This window comes from Pelmatolapia mariae, linkage group LG6, assembly GCF_036321145.2.
Source record: "Pelmatolapia mariae isolate MD_Pm_ZW linkage group LG6, Pm_UMD_F_2, whole genome shotgun sequence".
In the NCBI taxonomy this organism is placed as follows: Eukaryota; Metazoa; Chordata; class Actinopteri; order Cichliformes; family Cichlidae; genus Pelmatolapia; species Pelmatolapia mariae.
Window position 1 is genome coordinate 33,340,174 of NC_086232.1, and position 8,291 is coordinate 33,348,464.

Below are 8,291 nucleotides of genomic sequence, written 5' to 3' on the forward strand. Positions count from 1 at the left end.
TATATTTTTTATCATAACTCTGGTTTTACGTGGCCTATCAACACAATTTAAAAACTGGTATAAAGTCCACACTTTTTCCGGCAATTGTTCCGTCTGTCCTGCTCACATCTCCAATGGTTGTACACGTTGTCATTAACGTGGCTTCACTCCACATCAGCCACGCCGCTTTTCTAGCTAAAACACCGGTGTCGGCACATAAGCACGCTGTCATAGCCTGTCAACGACGTTGATTGGCTGCATACATACGAATGTGAATCGCATTATTGGCTGGACTATGGGATCGTTCTAATCCCACACGGGAGCAGCCAGTCGCTTACTGACTAACACTGCAAAACAGAATTGTTAAAGTTTTAATTTTAATATCAATTCAGGTTAGATTTTTTTGTGCGGAACGCAGATTTTCTGTGCGCAGAGACCGTGCGCAATTGCCCACGCGTGCAGCTTAGAGGGAACATTGCCCTTGAGTGATGTTGTTGCACAGGTTTATCTGTGGATAGAGGCAGTGGAAAGATTCTTTCTCCTGTCTTCTCCATTATATGTTAAAGAAAGGCACGAGGATGGTAAGAGTAATTTTTCATCTAACAGCATTTTAGTTGTGCGCTGATATAACACAGAAGGATTTACTCACATTATACTCCTATAACTACAAACATGAACATCGTTTTGTGCTTCAGTTTATATTCCCTCTTTTTATTTGTGTACTACTTTCATAGTGATTCCCGTTTTCTGACTCATACCTCTCTTTTGTTTGCACTGGTGAGGTCTGCACGTTTGGAGTAAACTGATTGTTTATGTTTTGAGGTTTTTCTGGACTTCCGGAAACATAGTGCCAGCAGCAAGACGGAGATCAGGCCAACACCACCAACGGTAGCAAACACGATGGTACCTGATGAAAACAAGACAATTATCAGATCTTGTTCATGTAAACACTTTAAGCCAATAAGCTATTAGCTAAGCTAATATCAAACAAAACTTTACCTGTGTTGATTTTAGGTTCTTCTTCAGCTGTGAAGTTTAGGGCTGTAGGAAGAATGAAGTATTACTTCATGTAAGTTTATCTGTGATTCATATTCATAAGGACTGATATATGTATTTATACCTGTTGAAAGTTCTATAGGCTTCATGGTTCCTGTTCCAGTTGTGAAGTTTGTTGTGTTGGTATTTTGATTTGTCCATGTGGCAACTCCCGATGTGACAGTTGTCACAGTTGCAACAGCTGTTTAAGAGAGTGGTTATTTACAAGGTATTTATACTATTTGTACTTTTACCTTTTGTGAAAAAAATATACAACCCCACTTCCAGAAAAGCTGGGATGTTGTATAAAATGTCAATTTATAAAAAGATGCAATGATTTAAAAAATCTAATTAATTCATTTCTAATCACGAACATTAAAAAAACATATATCAAATGTTTAAACTGAGACATTTTGAGGCAACATCCCTAAAAAATGGGATGGGCAACAAAAGGCTGGAAAACTAAATAGCTGGAGGAGCCTACTTTGCAGCTAATGAAGTTAACTGGCAACAGGTTGATAACATGATTGGGTATAAAAAGAGTGTCTTAGGATTTCTTAGAAATAATTCCTCAGTGTGACAATAATCTAGAGATTCAGAGAATTTGTAAAACACTCTGAAAGAGACAAGCCGGATACTCAGTACTGGATGTCCATGACCTTTGGGTCCTCAATTGGCACTAAATTAAAAGCATCACTGGTTCTTTTGTGGAATTAACTGCATGAGCCTCGAAATCATTGTCTGTGAACAAAGTTCACAATGCAATGCCAGGTAAAGAAGAAGCCATATGTGAACATGATCTAGAAATACTTTTCCGTGAGTAAAAGCTGATTTTAAATGCAAAGGTTATGTGTTCAGAAAAATCAAAAATGTATCTGAAATTCTTTTTCACAAAAACATCAGGACTGCATTCTCTGACCTAAAGAGGAGGGTGAATACCTAGCTTGTAACAAGTTCAAAAACCTCCATCTCCAATGATTTAGGGTGCATTAATGTAAAATGGCAGCTTGCACATCTGCCAAGGCACCATCAATGCTGAAATGCATATACAGGTTTTAGAGCAGCAGTAATGTAACAAGTTATTGTAGTGAATTCAGTTATGACATTACAATTACAATTGTGTCTTTACTTGCGCTACAAATGCAGGTGCAGTAATACAAATGGCGCAGATGACCACACACTCACTGACAGATGCACACACACATCCACACATGTGCAGTACCAATAAGTATAATTTTTCTAACAAAACATAGTATTTTATTCTATTTTATATAGTATGTTATTCTTTTGATCTTATTCTATTCCACAATTTTTCTTCATTTTTACTGCTTGTAATTTTGCACTCTCCACTTTCTGCTGTGACCCAACAAATATATTCCCACATGTGGGACTAATAAAGGTTTATCTTTATCGTATCTTAAATGTACTTCGGTTATCTGCACGCTGGGTGGATATGTGTCTTTCTTCCTCTGATTTGATTTCAGTTCGTGAGTGGGAAGAAGAACAGCGGTGGACGAAATTAACATTAATTAACAATTAAATTTTTTTTAAATAATGTAATATGTTTAACCTTAAAAACATTTGTCTATAACAAACCACTATATATAGTTATGCAATTTAAAAGGGGTTGTAAATCTCTTGGTTTTCACAAGGGCTTCAGTCTAAGCCACAGACAAAAATAGGTGGTGACCATCATAGTTGAGATAGGGTTGAGAAGCACTATATAAAAAGTGGTCCATTTACCAAAATAACTGTGAACCACAGGATTATAAACATTTATAAATGCACTTGTAAGCATAATTTATAATAAAACTTTAGCTGTAATACATTTTTGTTTATTTCTCTGAAATCAAAAAGATATTTTTTCATAATTGTTGTGTGAAAGAAGTGGTTTTAAAAAAGCAAAACACTGACATATGATAGTTACTGAATTAGTGCAGTATGAGTGGGTAAAATTGTACAAAACTTTGTTGTTAAATTTTTTTAGTTACATTAACCCACAAACTGAGAATTGTACCTGCAAGAATGTAAATACAAATATCAAATTAAAAGTATTTATGTACACGTACCGTTCTTTACTGTTAGGTGTACCTGAACATATGTATCGAAACCAGTCCGCTCCACTCCACACCAGTATTTCTTTGAGTCTGACAGCTGAAGATTGCTGAAGGTCACAGTGACGAATCCATCCCCAGAGTCCACCAGAGCAATCCTCCCTGACTCTGCTCTTCGTCCAGATTCTACAGTAACCAGTATGTCTCCTGTGCTTGTACATGGATCTTTGCAGAAATACTTGTTATTGCTCCATGCAAGTGCGTGTGAGCACCGGAAGGAGACATTTCTCCCTTCAAATTCCTCTACATTGATTATGCCTCCATCGATTAATGTAACTGTTGAAATTGATGTAATAAGTCATTTAGTAATAATAATAAGTCATGTGATAAGATATAAGACATCAAAATAAACATTTAAATGACATAATCTACTAAACTTGTGTAGTCACTTACCATATAAAAAGCAGTAGAGGAAAGAAGTCTTCTTCATTGTAGCTGAAAAAGTGACGTGTACGTAGTTCTTTATTTTAAGTGATCTCTTAGACAACCCAGACCTGCTTCTGCAGGTTTGTGGGCACAAAGGGAGGAAATGACACCTACACAACCCCATATATGACAGTTTATTTTTACTGCTTCACGAACAGTGGCAGTAGTTATGCAAATATATATGTGTATATATATATATATATGTATATATATATATATATATATATATATATATATTCAACATGTATTCTATTTCTTATGGAAATAAAAGCAGTGAAGCAGGAAGTTTTTTCTTTTGTTTTTTCTTTTGTTTTTTGTTTTTTTATTACAGAAATGTTGGATAATTTCACACAATATCATAAATTTCATTGTAGGAATAGTTTAATATTTTAGAAACTTAATCGAATGCTTTCTGCAAGACAGCAATTTGACAGATATATATATTAAACTGTTACCAGTCGTCCTGGTTTGAAATGTGGAATGTTTCTCAAAATGTTTTTTTTTCTTCTGTAATTACACTCCTTTTACAAACAGTCAAATACTGAGGTTTTCATTAGTACAGATATATTTTGAATATTTTTAGGTGCTATCTCAAACCTTTCAGTCAAAGGCTGACAGGTCAATAGTTGGCAAACTCTAAATTTTTCAGTTTACTCATAAGAGTCATTGTGTTTTGTGGTTTAAAAGCTGTCAGTGCCTACATCTAACTTCTATCACCAAGAACATCCTTCCTGTAAAGTGGCAGTGAGCAATCGAGACTTTCCAGCAGACAGATATGTGTGCATGTATATGCAAACACATGTCATACTGATGACACTATACTAAAATAATTTCTCATATAAAAAACAAAACAGTGACATTAAAACATTAAAGCAAAGCCACTTTATAAAATGAAAATATGTTTTCATGCCACCATAGGAAATATTCTTTTTTTTTTGTCTCCTTATGAATAATCCAATAACACAATGATCAACTGGTTACATGCTGTATCATGCAGTATGCATGTTACACTGGAGCTGTTATTTTTTTTATCTCAATGCAAATAAATCTGGATACAAAAGTCACTTTAGGATCTAGTAAGTACAATGAGTGACATGAACTGACAAACAAGCAGAAATTAAATGGTTGTTTTAAGGCTACATTTTACAAATTCTGTCAGAAGAAAGTGGAACGCTTCAATCATACCAAAGATGTTTAGCGCCCTCTTTGGGGTTTATACAGGGTTCTTCTGCTTCTTTAAATCTGAGACATAGACATTGGAACCCCTTCTGAAATCCTATGCCATAACGTAACAACATGTGCACCTAGAAATATAACTATATGTTACACAGGGTACAACTTGCAAGAAATAATGTGTAACGCATATGAAATACAGGGCTACTAAAGCCCTTTGGACCATTTAAAGCTATTGCTTATTATTGTCACACGGGGGCGCCGTGAGACTGTTTTGCATTACGACAACCTTAGGTCTGTGAGACTGTCATATCTTAGGTCTTGTCCACAGGAAGCGTTTTCTGTCTCGTCTTTGAGCTCTTTCCCTCTATTGTGTCCAGTGTGTGTTGGAGGAAGACGAAGAATATATTGGGCCCAAACTCAGAGCACAAAGACGCTAACATCTGAGTTATTTGTGTTATAAAATCATAATTGGGTTTTTTTAACTACTAGAAAGGATTCTGGAGAACCACTGATGGCGAGCCCAGCACAAATGAGATTCTGGATGAAATGGTGAGGCCAGCCATGCAGTCGGATTATGGGAAATCTCTGAGGAACTGAGTCAAGCCATTTCTCGAATTTCAGATAAGCCCTGTGCACTATTAATCCTAACTGGGTAGTAGACAATAGGGTCTGCACACTGACAGTTCCATACAGTACTAATGTTTGGGTCTAAGCGAACATAAAACGAGAATTCAGACTGGATTTTTTTTTCATTTCAAGACAGAAAGAGTTTATTTTGTTTACTTCATTTTGTTCAATAACTGAAGACCAGACACTTCTGATTCCCCAGGATCCGGGTTTTTCCCAAAAGAAACTACTGGGGGCCGAGAAGATAAAGGGTGTGCAGAGCATAATTAACGCCACCCAAAAAATCATTGGCTGCCCTCTGCCACCCCTGGAGACCATCGCCAGATCCTCCTGTCTCAGGAAAACCAGGGCCATCACAGGGGACCCCTTGCACCCCGCCCAACCCTCAGGTCAGTCAGGTCTCACACCTCCAGACTCACAAACAGCTTCTTCCCCTGGGCCATTCGGACACTCAACAAATTTTTTATTTTTTTATTTTCTATGCACTAACTCCGAGCACTTTGCAAATATTTTGTTCTCCAGTGTGTGCCTTTCTATTATTTTTTGTATATATTTTTGCTTGTTTTGTATATGTACAGCTCTCTTGATTGTATATATTTCTCCTGTTTGCTATTTATATTTATTCCGGCACAGTTGGTGTGGAGCAACTACAATTTCATTGTACATGTACAATGACAACAAAGGGCTACTCTATTCTATTTTATTTCTATCCCCAGAAAGGACCAGTCCCATTTAACTATGACCAATAATCTGCCTGAGAAGCCAATGCTGCAGACACTGAAGATAGCTCCAAAAGTTAATAATCATAACTGGAGATTATGGTGAACATAATTGGAGAAATTAACTTGTCCATGAATGTTAATTTTGATTTATTTCTGATAAATCTAAACCAAACCAAAGGATCCACAGGAGACAGAAGGAGATGCCTTGTACGTATAGCTCTATATTTTTGCACAACTTAGGTTTAGTTGTCTTTTCGACAAGTACCTGTTTTTTTAGGCACTAGAGCTGGCAAAGTATTGACATATATTCCAGAGTTATTATCATAGACGTGTTGGTGCTGTGTAGTTGAACATTCTGAATCTGCAGGAAAGCTGGGGAAATAGATGGTTTCATAGATACTGGAGGGTACACTGCATTTGGTTGCTGTAAGTTCAGATGATGCTGGATCTGAATGGCATCTTTGTTGGTGAGTAGAAACAGAAGAACTCTGAGATGACGTTTTACATTGGTTTGTCCTGTCGTCAGTGTCACTGTACTCACAGCTGACCTGTTGAAAAGTGACAAAGAAAAACAAAATAAGCTCATTCTTGTATGCTCTACATCTACTGAGACAAGTTCATTTATATTTCTGTATTAAATCTTTATTTATATATTATGAAACAAATTACTAAATAAATTAAGTATGTTGTATGAATTAGCCAAAAAAAAACTGGGCTTAGATCATTTATTCACACATACGTACATCTTCTAACATTATCTGGTTTTGTGCCCCAGAGCCACGAGTCTAGGCAGAGCAGAGAGAGAACATTTTCAATACAATACAAAAAAAATCAAACTAAAATAAGAAAACTCTGGAAAATAACAGAAACTAAACTAATTCAAAACCAGAAATCAAAATGAAATAAAAAATAAAAACTAGTTAGAAAATTCAAAACTATAATTACTCAAACTCAGAAATGAATCCAACCAAAGGTGAAGTGTAGTTTGAAGTTGGTTTATGCTAGACAATTACAGGATGTGTGACTTTTCCTCAATCTGCCTAATAATGATAGTCAAGGATCTCAGTTTGCAGATCAGTGTCTATTTACTCTACTGATTTGCTGCAGAGCAAATTAAACTCTGATCTAAAGTGCTAAACAGTGGTTTAGTGATGCACTTATATTTAGTTTTACCTGTGGAGAGAGACAGACTGCCAGTTTCTTTTAGTTCTAATTTTCATCAGTTATTTGCGCTCTCACAAAATATAGAATCTAATTGGCATAATGCGCCATGATTCACTCTCATTGTACTTCTATAAATTCAACCCAGAACATTTTATTATGCGCTTGATTTATATCAACTGACTTCAGAGACCGTTTTCAGGGTTTATCTCCAGTTTCTGACTCATACCTCTCTTTGGTTTTCTGTGCTGTTGCAGTAATCTTGTAGTTTATGTTTTGAGGTTTTTCTGGACTTCCTGATGCATACTGCCAGTAGCAAGAGAGCGATCAAAGCTAAACCCACAGCAGTAGTAAACATGATGGTGCCTGAGGAAAACAGGTTTAATTTCAAAATCTTATTCATGCAGTCTTTAAGTTATAATGTCAATCAGAACATTACCTGTGTTGGTTTTAGGTTCTTCTTCACCTGTGAAGTTTAAGACTGTAGGGCAAAATATTATAATAATTAATGTAAGTTTGTCTTTGATTTATTTTTATATGGACTGAAATTTAATTATGTTAAATATTTATTATACCTGTTGAAAGGTTTGTAGGCTTCATGGTTCCTGTTCCAGTTGTAAAATGTGTTATGTTGGCATTTTGATATGTCCATGTGGAAGAAACATCAGATATGACAGTTGCTGTAACTGTATATGGACGAGTAGCGAAAGAGTTACTTAGATTGTTGGGTTTTTTTACTCTTGTCAAAATAATATAAATCAAAAGCAAGCTTTTATTTTACTGATAAATGTATTTCATTAAAATGCCCATCATAAGTATCATCAGCATATTGTACTTTAATCTTGCTGTCCCTAGCTGTCCCCTCCATTACAGGTGTGAAATTAAGAGCACTGGGGCATTTTATTTAAAAGTAATAAAACTATACACATACCTTTCTTTACTGTGAGCCGTACCTCAGTGTATGTGTCGAAACCACGCCTGTCCACTGCACACCAGTATTTCTGTGAGTCTGACAGCTGGAGATGACTGAAGGTCACAGTGAAGGATCCAT

General features: G+C 36.0%; 1 long non-coding RNA gene across 1 annotated transcript; it reads left to right on the forward strand.

Annotated features, from left to right (window-relative positions):
* Positions 1-322: 322 nt before the first annotated feature.
* Positions 323-3,660, forward strand: LOC134628689 (uncharacterized). Its single transcript, XR_010094003.1, has 3 exons — positions 323-560; positions 802-1,048; positions 3,100-3,660. It is a non-coding gene; the product is annotated as an uncharacterized LOC134628689 (long non-coding RNA).
* Positions 3,661-8,291: the final 4,631 nt, after the last annotated feature.